The sequence below is a fragment of the Aptenodytes patagonicus genome, chromosome 1, assembly GCF_965638725.1.
Source record: "Aptenodytes patagonicus chromosome 1, bAptPat1.pri.cur, whole genome shotgun sequence".
NCBI lineage: Eukaryota > Metazoa > Chordata > Aves > Sphenisciformes > Spheniscidae > Aptenodytes > Aptenodytes patagonicus.
In genome coordinates, this window is record NC_134949.1 from 44,206,015 (window position 1) to 44,229,573 (window position 23,559).

Genomic DNA, 23,559 nt, shown 5'->3' on the forward strand with positions numbered 1-23,559 from the left:
TTTATAACATACCACCTGGAGCAGAGACAGTTAAGTCATTTTTCTTGTGCTGGAATTTGGAGAGTGGAACATCAAGGGGATGGAAATGAGACTGGTGGCAGCGGAGGTGACATATAGTTTGAGGACTGTGACCTCAGTAGCTACCTCTAGACTGCATGACTAGTGCTTTCGGGGATGCTGGTTGCCTGTTCATCAGTGTGCCTGGAAACCAGGGTGGAAATGATAGGAGAAAGAATATGGGGAGAGATCATTGTGTGCAGTTAGATCTCATCGTGACCAACCAAGACACGAACTGCAGTGCGTATCTGTATTGGGTCTGGCTGGGATGGAACTAACCTTCTTCATCACAGCTCATATGGTGCTGGTTTAGATTAGTGACTAAAACAGTGTTGATCACACACCAATGTTATAGCTGTTGCTGAACAATGCTTAACAGCGTTAAGGCCTTCTCTTAGTCTGCCCCTAGCAGGTAGGCTGGGGGTGGGCAAGAGGCTGGGAGGGGACACAGCCAGGACAGCTGACCCAAATCGACCAAAGGGGTATTCTGTACCTTATAATGTCATGCTCAGCAATAAAAACTGGGGGGTAGTCTTTCTGAAGTAGTTGTCGCTTGGAGGCTGCGTGAGCATTGGGCTGCTGGTGGGAGGTAGGGAGTGATTGCCTTTGCTTCACTTGTGTATTCTTTCTCCCTCTTTTTTCCCTTGACTTACTAAATTGCCCTTATCTCGACCCATGAGTTTTTCTTGCTTTTGTGCTTCAAATTCTCTGCTCCATGCAGGGAAGTGGAGTGAGCGAGTGGCTGGCGGGTGCTTAGTTTTTGGCCGGGGTCAACCCACCACAATATCTGAAACTTGAGAGTCCTTCTGAATCCCACTGTTTGGAGATAGCCAAAAAGCTGCCAACTAGAAATGAAGTGGTAGTGTCAGTTTATCTGTAGTTAAAATAAAAATATTTGATTGAAAATCTGAAAACAAAAGAAAAAAAGGGTAATATTGATACAAATGTTGTCTAATAAACTGATTATGTCAATGGCCGTTTGGTTTTTTTGAAGTTTTTGTAGCACTGTGTTATTACTTCTCTGATAAAATCTTCTGTATCACTTTAACATTCTGTTGGAGGTTCTCAGAAAACACTTGTTTTTATGACATATGTTACTTAACACCTTTTAAGCACGATCACCTAATATTGACAAACCTCAGGAAATCCTTAGAAAACTAAGTACGCTTTTCATGTGTTTTTAATGGATTTTTTTTTGAGTGGTATTTTTGAAGTAATGGCTTGAAGGCTTATGGAGCCATTGGTCATGACATTTTGCTCATCCCATGGGGACTGTATCAGTGAGTATGAACTTACTTCAATGAGTATGAACTTACTTTTGGTACTCAAGTCATCAAGCAATAGTAAATTTGTATCTGGTTATTTTCTTCACTTTCTATTTTGAGTCTTGAGAGAAAAAAGTATCTACAATAAGGTCACATCGTCTTTCAGAATGTCTAGTCTTAACTAGAAACTTTAGTGAAAACTAAAAGACTATAAAACTGCATTTCACTTACACCCACACAGAGGCAATATGGACTAGTTTCGTCTCCTGTTAGGTGTTTTGTAGGCATTTCCTTATCGTTAAGAAAGTAGTACTTCAAAGACAAATGAAAATAATAAAAAAATTAAAAATTAATATCCAATTATGAATTGGATATTAATACATTAATGTTCATTAATCTTATAATGCTTATAATATATGTGAAAGTTAAAAAGAAAAGATACAGATTGAACAAGTATGTGGGCCTTGCACTCTTTCCTCTGCCAAGGCAGAATTAACTGAGCTGTGTATTTGTTTATCTGAACTAAAGTAAAAATCTCATGTGTGTTGTAATTTGTCATTCCTGTTGAAAACCTGATTTCATTGTTGCGAGGCTGTGATGTTCCCCTGTTTTCCTGTTTCCAAATAAGTGCAACTGTAAAAGCTAGTTATCTAAGCTATGTTGCCCCATTGGACAATAGGAACTCGAAGCTTAAAATGCAAAGCGCTCCCATTCTGAAACAACTCTTTTTTGTAACTTACCATGATTTGACTGCTTTGTGTGTGCACCTATTAATTGCTTGATTTGAGAGTTTTAGCATATATTCTGACAAGGAAGCTTCCTGGATAGTGGATGAAAACGAAGTGATGATGAACTTTTCGTTCGTTCTAAATGCGAACACTAATTTTCAAGGGAGCTAATTAAAATCTTTATCTGATCCCTAGCTGTGAGAGAGCTCTGCCTGGATGCACGTGATAAGTTCATACCTTCTGAGATTTCTAATTTGATTGTATATTTTTTTTCCTGGTTTTATGGCTGCAGCATTTTTTTATGTTCAAAAGTCTTTGCCAGAGGAAATGGCAACCTTCCCTTTAGATGTTGCAGTTGGGAAACAATGCTTTGCAAGTGGATTTTTTTTTCCTTTGTGTATGTGAGAAAAATGGTAACTCAACTCATCAAAGCTGTTTGTAGAGGAAAATGCTTCTTTCCAACCTAACTGGCTAATAAACTATTGTTTTGAAGAGAGTCCAACCTGAGATAATGTACAGGATCTTGATAAAATGTGAGCTCCTGTTGCCAAACTTTGTGGAGATTGTTCTGTCATCTTAAAAAGGACATGCACAGTTTTCTAGGTGCAGAGTGGCACATTGTACATCAGCTGGATGTTGGCAAAGAACATTAAACTTTTAATGTTTGTGTTGCTAATAAAAATATTCTGCACTGCTAAATTGCACTGTGAGCACTAAATAATGGGAATCTGTAATAGTCAAAGATGTGGTAGGTGGGCTACAGCCTGTAGCATTAGCATCAACAGTGGAACAGACTATTATACTTACCAACAGGTGCAGATAAATTAATTAAATAGTTTTCTTCTGAACATTGGTTAAAATTACTTGCTGACAAGATGTCCTTATATTGCAATCACAGGTAGCGTCTGTGCTTTCTTTCAAAAACTTCAAATGAAGTTTTCTAGTGCAAAAAAAATCTCAGCTGTCAGAAAATGTACATCCAAAGGCATTTTATCCAAATTGTTTGTGGTAGAGAAGGCAGCAGGATGACATTGTAAAGTTGCTCAGATTGATACTTTTTCTTTCTGAATCTGCTTGTTCTTTATAACATAACTGCGGACAATCCCATAAGTTTGCAGGCGTAAATAGCCAGTGTTAGTATGTGTTGCACGAAGAGCAGAATTATACCTTCAGCCAAGAAATACTTCTCAAGGAGTAGCTGCCTGGTAACCCTCATTTTAGCTTAAATTATAGGAATGAACAGTTAATCTTTTCTATGGACAGAATTTTTTTTTCCCAGAAAGCAATGAGAGCAAACTGATTTTATCTTCATCTTCCTGTGTTTCTGGTAGCATCCTTCATAAGTTGGTCATTGACCTTTCTTGATAAGAAAGCCTTTTCCCATCATCTTTTAGTACCTGCTACCTTCTCTCTCTCTCTCTCTCTCTGTTTTTCCCCAAATGTTCATACTACTGGGGAGGTCTCCGAGAACCAGACTCTTGGTGGAGAAAGACTAGTTCATTAAAAATATACCACTAGCTTAAGTATCTTTTTATGCAATTAAAAAAGCAAGAGACAAAATGCAAAAGGAAACTCCCCCCTGCCCTTTTGTTTGCATTTTGCATTTCTATGGAATACACATAAAGGTTTTCCACAGAGACTATTAGTATTCTGGCAAGCTCTCACTTGTGATCCATAGACCATCAAAGCGCTGACAGATGCAGTATTATACAGAAATGCGAAGATTATATTTGTGTTTCTGCATGTATCCTGCAAAAAACCAAAACATTCAGATCTCTCCTTGCTACTCTCTTCCAGCATGCTCAAGCCATCTGCTTGGTTTTCCTGCTGCATTTGGTCTCATTAGTCATGTTCACATGTATTTCAGGCTGCTTAATTTCATTACGCAAAGTATTATGCAGTGTTCATCCAATAAGTGAGAGAGGTTCATTCGGCTCCCCAAGGGACTTGTAAAAAGAAGTTTTAAATCTAAGAAAACCTGAAAATTCTTGTTGAAACATGGATCACGTTTCACTGTTACCTTTATTAACATACCAAAACTTACCTTATTGATTGAGTTATCCGTCTTTTCCTTTCTCCCAAAGGCTAGCTGCTGTCTCCTTAGAAATATTTGCTTCTAACTAGGATTTTTAACACAATTAAGATCTCAACACAAAACTAAGTGTCATATTGGAAAGTTTCCTTTTTGGTGGAGTTAGTTTTACTGCCTAGTAGTGAAGTTGCCTATTCTGAACAGAATGTGGTTTTGGCCATCCCTGTGAATATCCACTAGAATTAGCAAAATCATAAGCCTTTTAAAAAGCATCAGAATTCACAGAGGAAAGAGAGATCTGTTAACGCTGAAGATGTAAAATCTCCATTTGCGGTCATTGCTGAGTGCACTCAAGCTTCTCTTGAACTCCTAAGGCTGACTGTGATAAACTCGTGGCATTCCCATGGAGTCACTCAATATACTTGTGGTGCAAGACGAAAAAGGTAGAACAAGAGTTTCCTGTGATGGCTCTTGATAGCTCCTCTGTGTGATGGGAAGGAACCAGCCTCAGCAATGAGAGCTGGGACACTGCCGGGACCCCAGTGGGCAGAAGAGTACCAGTATGGGAGAAAAACGGTCAGCGTTGGGCTGAGGAGAGCGTGACCGAGGCTTGGCGGGCAAAGGCAATGGATTAATAGTCAACCTGGAGAATGGGAAGGGGCATAAAAACTGGCCATGGAGTTGGAAACTGGGACTGACCAGACAAAAAGAGTGAGAATTGTCAGGGAGCTCTAGGGAAGACAGATTTAATAAGGAATTGGATACCCAGACAGCAGATGTAGAGCTGCCAACATACCGCCATTAGCATCAGCCAGTAATCCTAGCTGGAGAGAACTGGGACTGCTTGAGAAATATGCCAGGAAGACAGGTGTCCTGGTTTCGGCTGGGATAGAGTTAATTTTTGTCCTAGTAGCTGGCATAGTGCTGTGTTTTGGATTTAGCATGAGAATAATGTGATAACAGCTGATGTTTTAGTTGTGCTAAGCAGTGTTTGTACTAAGTCAAGGACTTTTCAGCTTCCCATGCTCTGCCAGCAAAGCGGTGCACAAGAGCTGGGAGGGGGCACAGCCAGGACAGCTGACCCAAACTGCCCAAAGGGATATTCCATACCATATGACCAGTGTATAAACTGGGGGGATTTGGCTGGGGAGGGGGTGACCGCTGCTCGGGGACTGTCTGGGCATCGGTCAGCAGGTGGTGAGTGGTTGCATCACTTGTTTTTCCTGGATTTTGTTCCTCTCTCTCTGTTGTTGTTTTCCTTTTCATTGCTGCTATTATTATTATTATTATTATTGTTATTATTATTAATTTTATTTTATTTCAATTATTAAACTTTTCTTATCTTAACCCACGAGTTTTCTTACTTTTGCTTTTCTGATTCTCTCCCCCATCCCACCAGGGGGAGGGTGAGTGAGTGGCTGTGTGGTGCTCAGTCACCAGCTGGGGTTAAACCACAACAACAGGAAAATGGAATTAAATGGGAACCGTGGTTGGGTATATAGGAACATACAGATATATTACGTGCTCTAAAGAAAAAAAAAGAGGGAAAAAAATGAGGATCCATTACTGGATGTAAAAAGTTAGTGGATTTTTTTGTCTTGAAAAAATTTCACCATGAAAATCAAATTTTATTTTAAGAATGTACTCTATATGGTATATAAATTATAGAGCATTCACAGAATAGGAGGTGTGGACCCTTTAAATTCCTTTAAAAAAAAAAAACAACCTAGGCACTGGATAAGCATGGCTCTCCCCCAACAAAATACCTGACTCAGAGACTGTCATAAAGCCTCAGAAAGAGTCTGAATTAAACTTTGAGTGCTTGACATTGCAACAATGTTCTTTTATTAATGTGGTGGTTTGCATCTAATGAGCTTAATTTTACTTTGTTGTTTTGATAAGTAAATATATTCTATCCAGACAGCCACAAGGTACAAAATAGTTGTTGACTGTGAGAGCCGGAACATTTTTAACCAGCTTTTCCCGATATTTGTTTCATTAAAACCGTAGGTCCTAGAGTCATTTGAAGGATTTAGCCTTTCTTTTCTTTTCTGATGGAAAAGGGACATTGTGTGGTGGTGTAAATTCTTGTTGCCCCATGGCTTTGGTGACTGTAAATTCAGTGCAATGCACCTTGTTGATATGGGCTTTATTCCCTAAATATTAAAAAGCAAATTAAAGGTATCCACATTTACAGAAAATTCCATCATTTTTACTGTTGTGGTTAACAATATTGATTTCTTAGTATTTAAGTAGTGAAAAATGAGAGCTTCCAAACTATTCAAAATATTTTAATGACCTTTTGAATTATGCAATGCTTTTGTTGTTTAAAAAAAAGTATCTTTATTTTCTAAGAATTTTTTCTGTTTTAACTATTACCAAGACCGGCAAAATGAAATAATCATGGTATTTTATACTAAGGAAAATAATCAAAAGTGCTACATGTGAGATACTGGGACTGAGGATGGCTTTTACGGTGTATGATTAAGGTATTGGGCAAGGATTCAAAGCATTTAAGGCTGAGAAGGTTCCTTAAACCAGGCTCCTTGTGTGACATTCAGCATATCGTTTAATTTTGTGTACCTCAGCTTCCATCTGCAGAACAAATATGTTGATATAGCTTTACTCCTATCCTTTGCCTGTCTTGGGGATTTGATTTATAAAAGTCTTAAAGATCTCTAACAGTCTTGTTCAAACAACTTCCAGCACAGTAAGCATTCAGTCTTCACTGGAGCTTCTAGTCAGAGCTGTGGAGAAAAAGTGACGTGAATTCTCTTGATTTACCAGAATAGGAGACTCTATAGAAGGAAAACAAAAGAGCTGAGAAGGGAAAACAAAAAAACCCTACAGTATAATTTGAATAGTTATATGAAATTGTTCGAGTCTAAAGATTGGCTTTATTTATGTCATTTTTGCCCCTTAATGCAAACTGTTCTGAAATTGTCTGGTTGTGTATAGAAGAAGTTAAAAAATGTGCAAGTATAAATCCACGTCTTTTTGGTATCAAAAGAATACACTGAGCATGCTAAGTTAAGGAATGTTGTGGGATACAGCAGTAGGAAAATACAGTGTGTGTGAGATCACTACAACTCACCGTACTTGGCTCACTGATGAAATCTACAGAAATATATAATACTGGAGCGCACTAAGAAGACAGTCCAAATGAGTCCGTGATGAGGAAAACTTGTTCATGTATTTTTTTCCTGTGTATCTTAACAATCTGATCAAGTCTCATGATAACCAACTTCTGCCAATCAGCAGCTGAAGGGCACTGAACAAACCAAGTATAATTAAAGGAGTTTTTAAGCAGCAGTTGTTTGTGGGCAAAGATGGAAAATACAGCATAGGTACAGGCAAGTGTTTACATGGAATGTCTTTCTCTTAAAGGGAGAAAAGAAAAGCGATTTTTTCTGAGCTGTGAAGAGACTAGAAACTGACTGATAGAACCTTCATTCAAGACTTCCCTGTGAAAAGAAAACTGCGTTGATGCCAATCATATAAGGTATTTTAAATAAAACACGGATTCTGTTACCTTCCATACCCTGTTAAATGCTTTAATGCATGATGCTTTCTGAGAAATAAAATGGAGGTAGTAAATAATTTAAAGAAATAGTTTCTTCTGATGTAAAGTCTATTAGATTAGTGAACATACCATTTTGTGGTAATACATCATATTTCATACTGATATTAAAGATGGAACAAAACCAGTTTATATACATTTGTTGACTGTTCAGATACTAGTTGTATTCCTTGCCTTCTCTCACCATCAACTTGCGTTTTATCAAATCCCAAGCTGTCATGGTTCATTATCCATAGATGATCTTGAGCAGCCTTGCATCATAAAAAAATATGCTGCGGCATCTGCCATTGGGCACCACTATACAGATCACTTCTGAGTGAGGTTTGTCTTTGATTTATACATTCAGTAGTGCGTGTTCTTATATTTTTGCATGTGAATATCTTAAGCGATGGAAGCTGCATATACTATGTTACTGTGATTTTTCAGGTTGTAGATATAACGCCTACCATGCCTTTTTATCTAACGAGTTCCATTTGAATTAATGCTCATACAACTCAATCTCCACCAGGCAGTCACATCGCTTCTGTAGTCATTTCATAAGCTCCTGTACCAGTGATGTAGACAGCACATTGAAATTAGCAGCTGTGATTATAGTATCGATCTTGCATTCTAGATCCTATATTTTGACTTTTCTGATTTTAGGAGCCAGAAATAAAATTTATGTCACAATTGTATTAATAGAGAGCAATAATGTCCAGATATAAATACATTTACTAAGGAAGTCTTTATTTCCTGTAAGGTAATTACATTGGTAAGAGACTATTACTCTTTTTTGAAAGACAATTAGTAAAAATGCACAGTGCTCATAGATACTAGTAAATAAAAGTCCTCTTCATTCCTCTGATTTACATCACTGTTTAACTATTGTTGTAAGGGGAAAAGAAACATATATTTTTTAGGGATATTCTAAGGTTATTTCACTGCTGTTCTCTTTTGGTGATACAACATTTGGAAATTAATTTATTATACTGCTACTATTGCTGCTTCATCTGAAAAGATTTGTTTCAACTTATTACTACCCATTTTAGCTTTGTTTCTGTACTTCTTGACTGATAACTATTTGAAATTAATCAAAGAAGCTGTTTTTAGGAAATTGCATGGATACTTTTCTATGTACCTGTACAATATCTATGTAATATATCTATCTATTAACATCTGTATGTTAAATCTAAGTAGCATTGCTTGCTATAGCCTAGATAGGCTGTCTTCACTCAGTCACTTTGATGTCTTCTCCAGGGATGAGGAGAGTAAGAGAAACAGTCTTGTTACGTCTCGTGTGTTCAAAGAGCAACAAAGCTGGTGAAGGGTCCAAGGGACAAGTCTTATGAGAAGCGGCTGAGGGAACTGGGGTTGTTTAGCCTGGAGAAGAGGAGGCTGAGGGGAGACCTCATCGCTCTCTACAACTACCTGACAGGAGGTTGTAGCGAGGTGGGTGTCGGTCTCTTTTCCCAGGTAACAAGCGATAGGACGAGAGGAAACAGCCTCAAGTTGCGCCAGGGGAGGTTTAGATTGGGTATTTGGAGAAATTTCTTCACCGAAAGGGTTGTCAAGGATTGGAACAGGCTGCTCAAGAAAGTGGTTGAGTCCCCATCCCTGGAGGTATTTAAAAGATGTATAGATGTGGCGCTTAGGGACATGGTTTAGTGGTGGACTTGGCAGTGTTAGGTTTAGGGTTGGACTCGATGATCTTAGAGGTCTTTTCCAACCTCAATGATTCTATCATTCTATGATTCTGTTAAGATTTCTTATAATTGCCAGGCTTGATGCAATTTCAGTGAAACATTACGCTAAACCCACTCCTTTTAATAGAGGACAAGAGTTTCTGTATAGTCTGAAGATACTTACAGGACTTTGGTTTGCATGTCATGGTTCCCATACCAATTAATTGTTTATACTTGCAAGGGTTTCAAGGCTTCATTTGGGTTAGAGCTCTTAATGCTCTTTCTGTTTGTGCAGATTTTTCACAGAGAGCTTGTGGAAGTGGAGGTCTTTCACAGGTCAAATGAAAAGCAACAACATATAAAGACAATGAAATGTCAGGGCACTTCTCAATGAAAGTTCACAAAAAAAGTGAAAAGCCACATGAAAATGCAAAGTAATCTGTCTTCAAAGTAAATTGTCCCCAAAGAAAATAACTCACTTGGAAGAATAATACTATTCTTTTGTATTGTAGAGCAGATTGTTGTGAGACTAACTCTCAGTGTGTGACTTTAGCAGTGACTGTCATTCCGCCCAAAGCCTACCTTATATTTTCAGGAATAAAACTCAGTACAGCTTTGTGCTGAATGTGGAAAAAGGGGGGAGAGAGTGAGAGAGAGATTGAAAAGATATTTTATTTTCTAATTCCCCTGCATCTGTTCCTGTTCCACCAAAACTTGCAAATGAATTTTGATTGAAGTAGTAGTGTGTTATCACAGTGATAAAATTAATTTCCATCTCTGTTCACTATCATACATGTCTCAGTTACAGTTAGTTTCTTCTGAGAATATGAAATACTGTCTATGAATGTGTCTGGGAGTAAGTCACCAATGTTATAACTCAAACTAATTTAAATAAAGGCAAATGTTTTGGGATCTGAAAGTTGAATTTCCATTTGAACAATAGCTTCAAGGACCTGCATGCACATTTGACTGTCTCGTGCCCTGAGGTGGATTGCTACTAAAGAGATTATCCACATATACCCATGAGCTACAATAAGGTTCACAGGAATGTGAAATAGAATAAAGTTGTCTGTAAAGTAAATATGAAGTGGAAAAGCAAATCAAAGCAAAAATGGAATACGAATGAATCCAGGAGAATTTAAAAAAGTCTACACTGGGAACTTAAGGATGCAAAAAAACCTGAGGATCTGATGCACAAATCTGAACTAGAAATGCTTCTTAATATGTCGCCCAAGTCATGGAATTTGTTTGTTAGGTCTCTTAGTGTTGTTGATGTCTATATAATACGTTACAAACTGGGTTAAATGGGATACTGTAATAAACAGAGTCGGTAAGAAATATCTTCTGAGACTTTTTGAGTATTAGGATGTGCTTACTGAAACTCAAAATAATTGCAGATGGTTAAGTGTTACAAGGAGTCTTTCTATTTAAAAATTCCATTAAGTTGGTAAAATATTCCTTTGTTTTAGACGCAATTTATCTTTAATACTATTTCCATTTAGAAATATTTATGGCGTGTTGATTTTGGTGTATTTTTTTGCTTGTATTTGACGATAGTAACAAGGATGAAAGCAGTTGTCCTATTACAGGAACTATTACTTCCACTGTAGTTGCTTTGGTCATTCTAGAAATGCAGAGTGGTGCTCAGGCCAGCACTGAGGGAATCTCCACAGAGCACAGAGGAAGGCTGTAAATAGTACCGGTCCAGAATCAGGAGGCCCCAGACCAACCAGTCTCAATGGTCTGACCCCATTTAGTTCAAGAAACCATGCCAGTTGATAGCAAAACCCTCACAAGTTCTTAAATACCTCCCCACAAGGTAGAGGATGTTACCTACGTGTTCTCTAAATTAGTTGAGAAAAATTATACTTTCCCAACTTATTCCAGGTGGTTTTTTGTCTTTTAAATAATTTCAGTAAGCTTCTATATTTTCTGGTCAGCAAAGTCCTATCTGCTGGGAAGATGTTCACATATTATCATGGGACTGTTTAAGAATGAAGGACTAAGGCATTGTTGCAATGAACACCAAGATTACAGATGAACAATGTTGCCACAGTTTGCAGACTTGTCTCACAGCAAAGGCTGATAGACTGTAAACCTGTCTCTGAAAATACAAATATTTGCACTATTTCTTTTTCTTTTTTCTGTATTTTTTGACCCTTTTTCTGAACTAACACTTCCCTTCATTCCTCTTTTGGGAGCCAACATTCCACTGATAAATGAAAATCCCTAGGCTGTAGATGGATGCATCTTGCCTCCTTTAATCATTTCCATCTTAAAGGTAAACCATTAAGCAACAGTGAAAATTGAATTTTACATCGATCTGTGGTGCATCCATTAAAAATAAGGAGAACAATAAATGCAAAAATTACTTTAATTAATTTGTTGAAATTTATTAAACTGTGTATAACCTCCTTAGCTGAAAGTGACTTCAACTATCTTATACTGGCAACACAGGCTGCAATGAGATTTCTGGGTTTTGACGATTGAGGATGAATCAGACATACCAAAGGCTTTTTGGGGGAAAATAAAATTTTGCAAAGTAATATAGTTAAGTGGAGGTCTTACTCTCCCTGTAAGAAAGAGAATAAAATTGCTGGTGCAAAAAAAAGGCTTCTTTCTTCCCACAGCGCTGCATTTATTGTGTTACAGTCTAAACCAGCAGCAATTATACATAAGCTGTTAAACAAAATGAGAACAATCAAACAGTCGGCTCACTGAGCCAGAGGTGGTACTTGGAGTCCTTGCTGTTTCTCCCAGTCAATCTCAGCATCAGTGATGGTCAGAAAATAGATGCTCATTCTCCTGCATATGTTTATGTGGTGGGGGGGACATGAATTTTCTTTCCTTTTTGGCAGGCAAAAAAGAAACTAAAAACACTTGGGAAAAAACTAGACTTACGGGGAAAGTATACACCTACAAGCGCACACCATACCTGGGAGGAGTATTGTGGTTTTTAATTGTCTGGGTAAAAGGCCCACCAGATTACTACAGGATGAAGCAAGAAGGTGGCAAAATTCAAAACAGCTTTGAATTTATATGGTAATAAGAATTGTAACAGTAAATTCTTGCAAGATTTTAGGGGGAAGAAAAAAAAACACATGTAGCACAAAATAAATGGATAAATGGGTAGGATATTCTTTCATGGAATGAATTATGTTCCAGATAACTACTGCAGGAGGTCATGCACATTTTTTTAAATAATTGATGCTGTCATTTGTCAGAAAGAGGATACAAGATTAGGTAGACCATAAATTTAGTTTGGTTAAGAAAGTCCTTTGGTCCTATCACAGGTTTGGTCAAGTGATACAGAAAAAATTTTGTGACAGATTGGCTCAAAAAAACTCAGTGGGATATTTCTGACCATTTTTACATCTGAATAAATCAGGATAGACATTTTAAGAAACCCCAATGTAAAGGTAGGGGAAGAGCTGTGATCCAAGCCTAATAAGGATAGTTATTTTCTGAGGTACACTGGAATCATGAGCCTAAAACAGTCCAAGGGTATTGTTCATGATAGCATAAAACCACATTTTTGCTGGATGTGTTGATCTTATGCTCCCTTTTTGTTCCAGCACTAAAAGTTAACAAAGTAGTTTTCAGCCAGATCAGCCTTATTGCTGCCACACGAGGAATAGTGCAGTGATGTGCATGTGGGAAGTAGGGCAGGGTGTCTTCTCTGTTGGCAGCAGCAAAGCCTCTAAGCAGCTTCTGAAACCACTCCAGAACTTTGAACCTTCACAGAAGGTGACCAGGGACAGTGGGTGCTGACACCACCACTTACTTTGTATGTACCAAATACTGCTCACCTCACTAATAGCAGGTGTGCTTAGCACTGTAATGAAGAATGAACTTCAGTCACTTTCCTATAATTGGACTACCCGAATTAGTAAAAATCAGTTCCCAAATTTGTTTCCCAAGTGTGGTGGGTTGACCTTGGCTGGCTGCCAGGCTGTCACCCAGCCTTCTCAGCAGGACGGGGAGAAAATAAGATGGAAAAGCTTGTGGGTCAAGATAAAGACAGGGAGGCTGCTTACCAATTACTATCATGGGCAAAATAGACTCGACTTGGGGAAGGTTCATTTATTGCCAATTAAAATAGATTTGGATGGTGAGAAACAAAGACAAAAACTAAAACACCTTCTGCCCTTGTTCCCAGGCTCGATTTCACTCCTTCGCACCCAACTCTTCTGCCTCACCCTGCTGAGCAGTGCAGGGGGGTGGGGAATGAAGGTTGTGGTCAGTTCATAACATTTAGTCTCTGCCGCTCCTTCCTCCTCACACTTTTCCCCTTCTCTTGCATGGGGTCCTCCATGGGCTGTGGTCCTTCAAGAACTGCTCCAGCGTGATCTCTCCATGGGCTGCAGCTCCTTCATGGTATATCCACCGGCAGCAGCATGGGGTCTTTCATGGGCTGCAGGGAACAACCTGCTTCACCATGGTCTTCTCCGTGGGCTGCTGGGGAATCTCTTCTCTGGCCTCTGGACCACCTCCTCCCCCTCCTTCTCTCACCTTGGTGCTTACAGGGCTGTTACTCACATTATTTTCCCTCACTCCTCACTGCTGGGCAATGTTTTTGCCCTTTCTTAAATGCGTTTTTCCAGAGGCGACACCACCTTGTCTGAGGGGCTCAGCCGTGCCCTGCAGGGGGTCGGTTGTAGCTGGCTGGAACCGGCAGTGTCTGGCACGGGGCAGCCCCGGCCCCTCCTCACAGAGGCCCCTGCAGCCCCCACTGCCAGCACCTGGGCACCTGCGCCCCATACACCAAGCTGTCTCTCAAACAGTTTAAGCAGCCAGTGAAAGCAAAGGTCATTTTCTCAGGATAGTCTTGAAAACTTGAGGGTTTGTTTCCTAACCTGATTTCACGGACACCAATTTTCCAGTAGTATAACAATACTGATTGCATGGGAGCTCTTCTTTCTAAATGCCTCTGTGAGTATAAACAGAATAAATCCCATCATATACTTTAAGGAAATTTTTTTTTTTTATTTTCAGTGGGGCTGTGCTTATGGTAGATACAAAGTTTTTTCTCTGTTATGTTTTTGTATTTATGCATTACCGATACTAGGTATGGCTGAAAATTCCTGCTAGAAATGCAAACTAGTAGTTTATTCATTTTTGCTACAGTACAATTTGCGGCTCATCTGTCATGCAATGCAGCGCGTTCATTGCGCAGATCATGTTGTGACAGAATTTTGCCTTTCAGATTTAATGTATGGCATTGGGAAAAAAAATATTTTCCTCCCTCTAAAATATTAAAAAATATTTGCCTTGTATATCACATTTAATCAAAAATTTATATGTCCAAGATGTGTAAAACATGGAAGAGAGAGAAGTGGGTGCCAGAGGACAGGCAAGCTGGGACTCTGGCAGGCTTTCGGTAGGCAGGTGGAAGGTGGATGGCCAGGTCTCCAGTTTGAGTCAGGCAGATCTGCCGTATCCCTTCTGGTGCCCACCTCTCCTTTTGGAGCTGCCTGTTCTCTGGGCCATTGGTTAGGACACTGTGCTGAGATAAATTCATCCTCTGCTGTTCTCCCACTATTTCTTTGGTAAACTGGGTGAACGTGAGTTCCTGCTTTATTTTTTATAACTTCTGTCTCTCAGTGTCAGAAAGGTGGTGGCCTAACCAAAGTGATACATTGTCCTTTGCAGCATGACAAACTGGTTGGAACTGTTGGCACATGCAACTGGTTTATTTTGTTCTCACATTTAAAAAAGATGCGATATGAAACCTTCTATATTTTTAAAATACGAATTCTTATCTGTGTCTGACAGATCACATCACTATGAGAGGTCCAAAATTTGTGGTTTTCTCTAAAATTTCATTATCTGGCACTTTCCAACAGCAGCTTGTCTACTACTGACATGTAGAATTGCATTTTGTTCAAACACCTTTTGTGTCTCTGTCTCCTTGATATTGATAACAGTGGCTCGTGGTAATGCTTATCTCCTTTTGATTCTGAAAATGTAATAAAGAAGGAAAATACGGAGTAATAGCTGCATGCATTAGTTAGGCAGATATCCATCAAGTCTTTGCATCAGACTTAGCGTTTCAGATATCTCAAGAAACAGAGATCATAAAAGCAGCTTTAGCATGGCAAACATGCCCACAAAACCAAATAAATCATTGTCCAAACAAGGAATGAACCAAGACAGATCTTTCTTGTTCACTCGTGAGTTTCTTTGTTCCCTTTTCCAGATAGTTTTCTGAACAAATTGTTAATTACTAATTGCCATGGTTATCTCTCTTCATAGCTGCCATAATTGGATTCTTCAAGGTATGTGAGGCTTGGGTCCATTCCCCAAACTCTGGGGGATATGATGGAGATAGGAAGTCAATGCAAAGAGGGAAAATAGTCTTAATCTGTTGTTTACAGAGAAGAGTAGTCAGCTGGAAAAAAGTGTAGAATTGCAAACATGTAGAACTCTATCTCATCTGTAAAAGAAATCTGTCATTAAAGAACTAGGGTTATAAATACGAGCAACTGTAGACATAACTCTTGCTTTGTCGTTTCCAATTTAAATGATTGAAAATACTGGATACTTATGTAGAACATGTTTATATACATGAATTTGGTCTGTACTTGCGAATAATGAAGTGGACAATAAGTACATCCTGGTGTACTTACATGTACATATTGGGAGTATTTGGGGTAAGACGTAAATGTATCATAGAAAAATAGGAAATTTTGATGGGTTTTATGTTCCAATATATGCAGAGTTTTATTTGTGCAATGTTTGTTTGCAAGACACAGTATCTTTTTTTTTTTTTAAACATATATTTCTTGATTGTATAGTGCTAGATGTGCATAGTGATCCTGTTAACGGGGCTTTGACTTTGTAACTCTTGGTCTGAGCAGCCAGATTCAGTGCTGACTGAAGATTGCATGGAGAAACCTGTATGGTTCATTGGCAGGATACCTGATTTGATGAGAAGAACAGTGGCAATCTGCTTTATATTGTGGGAAAACTAAAAGTATTTTTGGCTTTCTGATAGGCTGTCAATAGGCTTCGATAGAAGCAGTAAACAAGTTTAAGCTATGCTGTGTGCCACAGAAGAGTCTGCACGGGGTGGTCTGCTTCTCAGGAGAAGCAGAAATAGAAACCAGGATTTCCTGAGCTCATCATATGATTATTTAAAAGCTTGTATGAAAGAAAAAGCAAGGTGGGTAGAGCTGTGTGAAAACCATATCCCTGATGATTGGAGCACAGGTGAGGAAGATGTATACCCACTGATCAGGGATTATATATTTTCCCTAGGCAGAGGAGGCTCATATTGAGTAGCTAAGGCTGTTGGTATTTCAGTTCACAGACCGGGTCCTGCTTGTGTGGTGGCTTCCAAGTCTGTTATGGTATCGTCAACAGGGAACCTCCTGACCAAAGCACACGAGGCTGTGCAGCTAGAACTAGAATAAAAAGCTCTGAAACCAACAACTGTCACTCCTCACATACCCGAGACAGTGTCCAGGAGAGGACACGCTGCCCAGTGCCTTTTTTATGTATGTGTGTATCAGAGAGGATGGACAGGAGGATCAGTTACGGCAAATGTCAGCATAGCCAGCAGGTGTGACAATCAAGGACATCTGGTATATTGGCTTTTGTAAGTAAAGTTTAAAGTGTACTGGAATAGTACTAAAAAAAGTTACAGAAGGATCAGGTGGAAACAGGAGAGAGAGCTTCCATCTTGTCACACCGTCCATCTCCGTGTTAGGAACAGATGGCTGCAGTGAAGCGGGATTCCTTTCCATTCTGTAACCCTGAATGCCATTTTAAATAAAAATAAAAATGTAGTTTTTGTGGAAAAATTACCCACATAGAGGTAGAGAATGCAGCTCTACTTTTCGGGGACAGAAGAAAAGATACATGACAGCACACAGACATCCTTAGAATATGTGATTAGTTTTGACAGGGAAGATGCAAGCTAGCTTTACTGTATTTTGTGAAAGACAGCCCTTACTACTTTTATTTGACAGCAGAAGTCTAACCTGTGTTAGTTAGAATTTCCTTGTACTGCAGCAAATAACGACAGTTAAATAAGATTGGCAAATTGTTTCAGCACAAACTAGTTATACGTGAAGGGTGTTGGCTGCAAAATTTCATTCCACTGCTGCAAAACTGTATGTAACTCATATATGAGGGTAGGCCTGACATATTTGTAAGCTCAAACTCATTTTGTAAATAAGCCGTTGTTTACAACACAGTAATGTACAGATTAAAAAAAAAATCTTTTCAATCTCTGTCTCTACTTCTGTGCGTTCTGGTGCTTCTTTTTCCACTAGGAACCAAATGGTTATTTCTAGATTAATACATTCCTCGTATGTGCTGCTGAAAGAGAGATAGATTCAGATCATGCTACAGTGAACAGTGTTTTAAAATGTGCATTTTATTGTGGTTTATAAACAGCATGAAGGGAACCAGCCTTGCAAGTCACTGTCCTGTGTTCTTGAGTGGAGAATGTTATATAATAAATGTGAGAAACATATATTCATTCATGCAGCTCTGTATGTATAATGCGGGCCCATGCTTATGGCTGCTCAGGCGTGTTTGTTCTTGAGCAGCACAAGGAAGCTGGATAGATAATGCTAAACTGGCAGTTATTCAGTCAGTTTGGAGTCTGTGAGTCAGCTGCCTCCATTACAAATCAATACATTCTTCGTAAATAGGAAGGACGTGAAAGACATTATTTTGAGTTGGGTAATTTTTACATTAACTTTCCCATCCTACTCTTTTGCGTGTCTGTATAAGACTTCACTTACTATTGTGTACTAGCAACCTGCAATTTGACGAGACCATTTGAAAACCTCTTTTCATGTTGTTTTGTCGACAATGACGTAGGATGTGCTATTAATCCTGCTTTTGGAAAAAAAATAAATTTGTTGAGATAAAAATTTAACAGTGGCACGGTAACAGTGGCACTGTGGATAAACTGGTTTGAATAAAATGAAAGCAGATTCAAACTCGTTGTCCATGGAAAATTTGAAAAAGTAAAATGTTCAAGCATACAGGTGTGTAAGTGTTAAGACCACGTTCTGCCATTTCTCAAAGGATCACTTCCTCCCGGTTGGGTGGTGGCAGCAGAACTCAGCAGCCGTTCCTGGCCTTTAATACCACGTTTTGAGAGGTACAGGTGCCTGGTGGGGGATCTTCTACATAACTTGTGTCTGGGGCTATTCTTTTGAATCTGTAAATTCCCTGATCGGGTATTTCTTGGATTACAAACTCTTTACAGGGAGGGAGGATGTTTTAGTCATATGTAAGTAATTTCCAGTGAAATCCAGGAGTTCCTTTCTCTTTTCAAATACAGGTTAGCAGCGGTTGAATTGTGTTTCACATAGGCATCACAGCCAGCCCTCTGATCTACCCTGAGGTTTACAGACGAGGATAAGTGTCTAAAAAATAGTAGCATAAAAGCATCCAAAATAAGTTTTCTTAATCAAATTCAAGTGTTGTATACAGATCTTGTGAAAGGATGACACCTTGAAATACACATTGTATCCTACCTGAGAATTGTTGAGTCAACTTTTGCATGTTTGGTTATGTTGATTTTAGTGGAACAATTTATGGATTAAGATGGTAGCCAAACACACTAGTCACTGTCGGCAACTAATGAACTCAGTTCTTGGCTAGGACTGGAGATAAATCTGAATCTAGTTAAAATTACAACATGATGTTCATTAGCTTCAGCAAGGGTAATTTCTGAGATAAAGTGTTGCTATCACCCAACGTATTAAATAAGCAGGTGGTGGGCAGAGATCAATGACTTTCCATTAAACAATAGGTAATTTCTCAGTACGAAATTACTCACATTCCCAAAAAGGGTCGCATACCAAATTTCTTATGCTGGTTTATAGTTGTAAGAAATCTGCTGGACAAGCATCTGTGCTCTAGAAACATGAAGAGGCAGAAAACCTTACAGACATTTTGAAGGGTGATCTTATTTATTCTGGTATACCTGAAGGCTCATTGTGCTTGACGCTGCATGCACATAAAGTCTCAGCTTTACACTGAAGTTCACCACTAACTTACTCGTATGATGAATGTTTCCCAGTACTACAGCGAAACTGTACTGTTCTAAAATAACATCCTTACATAAGATATTAAGTCTATAGAAGATTGACTTCATATTCTTATGTCTGCTTACATAGGATTTTGTGGGAAAAAGGTGTAATGGATAAGGATGCAGATATGGGTACATTACTCAGCCTTTTTGATTAAATCTTGTATAAAACCCTTTATATAATTTGAGGAAAAACATCCATCATCTTTGCTTTTCATTTAGCCACATTGTGCCCTATTTCAGATTGACAGCAGAAGTGTCAATGTTGGGAGCTGTTTTCCCAACATTTCCAATTTAGTTGTTTCAAGTTTTGCATGCTGTATTTTTTTGTTATGTATCTCAAGCTTAATTCAGCAGTTCCTGAAGTTGTTCTTCCACTAATATGTAACCTAACAGTGGATTGAAGTGAGATGACTTGAGGGATGTGTTTGTGTCTTCACCCTTCCGATAGATGGTATCTTTCCTGAGAATGTCATGTGCAACCTGTTCATTTGACTTAGTCTGTCTTTGGTTTACCACAATGCACTGGTGTTAAAAACTGGTCAGCGTTTCAGGAGCTGGCTGATGAGCACATCAGTTGTCCTTGCCTGGAGGGTAGGAAAAACTATCTGAAGAGCAGGGCAGAGGGCTGGAGGCGATTATACTTTCTGCCATTCAGTTTTTCTATCTAGCCATCACAAGTACAGGAAACTGTATAAGACTTCCTGAGTTTTTAAACACAAATGGTTGTTTATGTCTGTAAACATTCCTGTCTTGATTTGATAGTATCTTGCACTTGCCCAACATGGTAATTTAGAGAAGACAGCAAAAACAGTCTGACATAATGGGATATGAATGAGGGGTAAGAAAAAATAGGTAATTATAATAGATAAATAATAATTCATCATTCTTCCCTGAGGTTTTTACAGATACATATGATAGATATAGATGGGTCTAGACGGTGCCTCTACATGTTGACACTGCTTTCTGTGACACCAATTTCTAGTCAGCTTCACATGTAGATACTAATGAAAAAAATTAATATAATTGTGAATTGCTGTGGGAGTGTTTTTTAATATTAAAAAGGAAACAATTTTTAACTGTGTTAAGATGACAATATAATTTTCTTCTCTTGTGATATGAAGCTTACCTTATCAATATTTTTCTTTTTTTTAATGTTTTGGTGTTTTCTTTTGTTTTGGTTTTTTAACCAAACTATGGGGGGTTTTTTGGGGGGAGACTTTTATTCCATTTTAAAAACATAAGAATGTTTAATTTGCATGGATTAGGATGAATGATAGGGTTAACCAACAGGTTTGCATTAGAAAATGTCAAGGTTTTGTAATTTTTCTTTAAGTAAATCTTCTCCTTTAATGATCTACATAATAAAAGAATTTACATTTTTAGGATGCAGGGCACAGCAGAAAATTTCCAACTTACTATTTTATAAATCTAGTATATATGGTATCTATTATGCTACAAAAATGCTTAGTTAAAACCACTTTAAAATAGTTTCTCTCTAGATGCAAATTTTGGAAGAAATTGTATGGAAAGAGTCAGTTTCATAAGGGAATAAAACATGTCAGAGCAGTGTCCCAATAGGTTAGTTGGAGTAGTAAATTAAAACTCGTCATGCCATATGCTTTCTACTCATTCTTCATAATTACTTTCATGAATAACTTTGTCTTGTAGGTATGGTTTTGGAGACGGAATAGCAATGTATTTCTAGCTTCAAGATGAGAGTTTGAGCATGCTGCATCTAACCCTCAAAGACTAATTTCTGTCTGTGCCTATTTTTGAAAGTAAGCTTAGAATAACTTTTTTTTTTAGTAACTTCTTTGTTTGCTGATCTTGAAACTGTTGCTCTTGAGCATCAGCTTCAAAATTGAGGTGATTATATTGTAAACAATCTGATTCTGTATTTAGTGAGTTGCCCTGAACTCTTGCCTCTAGCTGATTCAATTTGTATTCCATGTCAACATTAGCAGTGCACGTAGTATAGCCTTGCTAAACACTACATTTATTTGATGATTACATTGTCTTTGCTGCTGAATTCTTATAGGAGACTCAGAAGAATGTCTTGTCCTTTGCCCATCCTTAGAAACCTGAGGAAAGGAGTAACAGTAATTAAAGTTCTTTCTAAATCATTAATTTGTTCGTTAAAATCGTGTTCGTGTCTCTGTGTGTATATATATTGAATACTTCTGTAGTTGCATTTTTTTCTATGTTTGCAGAAAAGGGGTGTGTGTGTGTGTGTGGAAACAGATGTTTCCATTTGTTCATGTATATATGTGTGTATAAATGTATATATATGTGTGTGTATATAGATGTATAGGTATGTGGCAATCTTTAGCAGTCTGTTGATTATATAGGGATAAATTTGGTTTACAAGATTGCAGAGCTCATTCCTGAGATTATATTAGAACTTTTCTATATTGCAACCACAGCCATAATGTATGTCACGCCATATTTATAGAGTCAATAATACAGAAAACAGGTAGTTCTTAATTTTTGTGGTAGATTTCAAAACAAGTTCAGCAACGAGAGTATCCACTTCAAATAAGTGTGAAATGAAAGTACATCATTTTATAGGAGCTCACTTTTCTCTTGGATAGTCTTCACAACATTAACCAGATAGTGGTAGGCTATCTAATATGGTGCTAGCGTTCAACATACATTGAATTTTAGGCTGTGTAAACTTTAAACTTACCTTTTTAAAGTTTGAAGTGAAGAGGTGCCTACATGCGGTCTAGCTATTAAGCAGCTGCTCAATTTACATTTGACAAAAAAGTAAACATGAAATATGAATCCAGTAATGTGTAGCCAATTAAGATGTCTGTAAAGTAAAAAATACTTCATTTAATTTTTTTCTTTTTTAACACTGTCATTTTGTTTGCGGTGGAATGAGAATTATTCACATGTTTATGATCAGAAAGCTCAGTAGTATTTTCAGTGAGTGGGGAGCAAGAAAGACCCAATATTGTCTTGCATCTACTGAGAGTTCCAGCCTCTAAAAATATTTTACAGGTAGGGATAACTTTTTATATACTGCATGGGGCCATTCATAATGTTTTGGCAGAAGACTCCAACCTAGTAGGAAATAAGAATAGCAGACAAAATATATGAAAAGGTTTGTGGATACGGAAGTATTAGGAAGTGTTAACTAATGCACAGATAATAACCGATCCCTGGTGGTACTGACTGTCACAGTTGTACATCACTCACTTTTAGAAGCATTTTTTCTTCATTTCTTTCTCTAGCAGATGATATTTCTTACTAGCAGTGCTTCTCATAGGAATGTATTTCTAATCTGATTAAGTTTTTCCTTCTCATTTATATTAATAATCTTACTTGATGATCTGAACTTAAAACTGAGTTTGTTTTTCTATGAGGTACCAGCACCTCTGTCTTTGTTAATGTCTGGCAGCTTTTGTTGTGAGTGTTATTAAAGATACGACTTTGTCTGAAGAGAAAGCTTTTCAAATCTCCTACATGATTTTTCCCTGTAGAGACAAAACTTCTGTCTGACTTTTCTCTTTGTATGGTAAACTCTTACTCACCTTCCTTACCTCTGAGTATTTGTGAAGTACCAAATACGCTCCCGAACAAGCAGATATTAAGATGTCTATGAATTACTTCAGGCTAATGTTAGAAGGTTGCTTGCTATTAGTACAATTGCAATAGTCTTCTAAAACAAGCAAAAAGGCTTATGTTGGAGCATCATTAATCCATGAAATGGATTTTTTAAAAATTATATGAATATGGTTATGTTGGGACTAATAAAGATCATGTTGTTTGGGAGCAGCTTGAAAGAAGTTACAAAATGAAGCACAGAAAGAGAAATTACGATTTTCATAAGACTTTGTTGAATATATAAGAAACAAGATCTGAGGAGTAGATCAGGAGAGCCGTATGACAGGTGAGCAAGAGTTGAGGAGAAGGCAAGAAGATTATGATTACCAGGAAAGAAAGATGTTAGACTGTGGACAGTGTTCTTCGCTTTGAAGAGAAAAAGTGCTGTCTGTTTGATTTTTGTAAAGAAGGAAGCATTTAAGTGAAGGGCAAGAATTAATAAATATCCTGAGCCACAGCAGAAACTTTCCTATTAATGAGGCTAAGCACTGAAGAATAGATGAGCCAGAATATGGGTAAAGGATTTAGAGAAGTCAAAGTTGTTCTGGACTAGCCATAGTAAGTTTG

The 23,559-nt window shown here is 38.0% G+C and overlaps 1 protein-coding gene across 6 annotated transcripts in view; it reads left to right on the plus strand.

The window, feature by feature from the left end:
• The window catches only part of SYT1 (synaptotagmin 1), a 457,999-nt gene that overhangs the window by 170,968 nt on the left and 263,472 nt on the right, over window positions 1–23,559 (plus strand). For 5 of the 6 annotated variants that reach the window (XM_076333461.1, XM_076333478.1, XM_076333451.1 and 2 more), the window contains exon 2: window positions 7,470–7,584. The exons of the other annotated variant lie outside the window; for it this stretch is intronic. The gene's annotated coding sequence lies outside the window, so the exon portion shown is untranslated. The remainder of the gene's footprint in view (window positions 1–7,469; window positions 7,585–23,559) is intronic. 6 annotated transcript variants of the gene reach the window in all.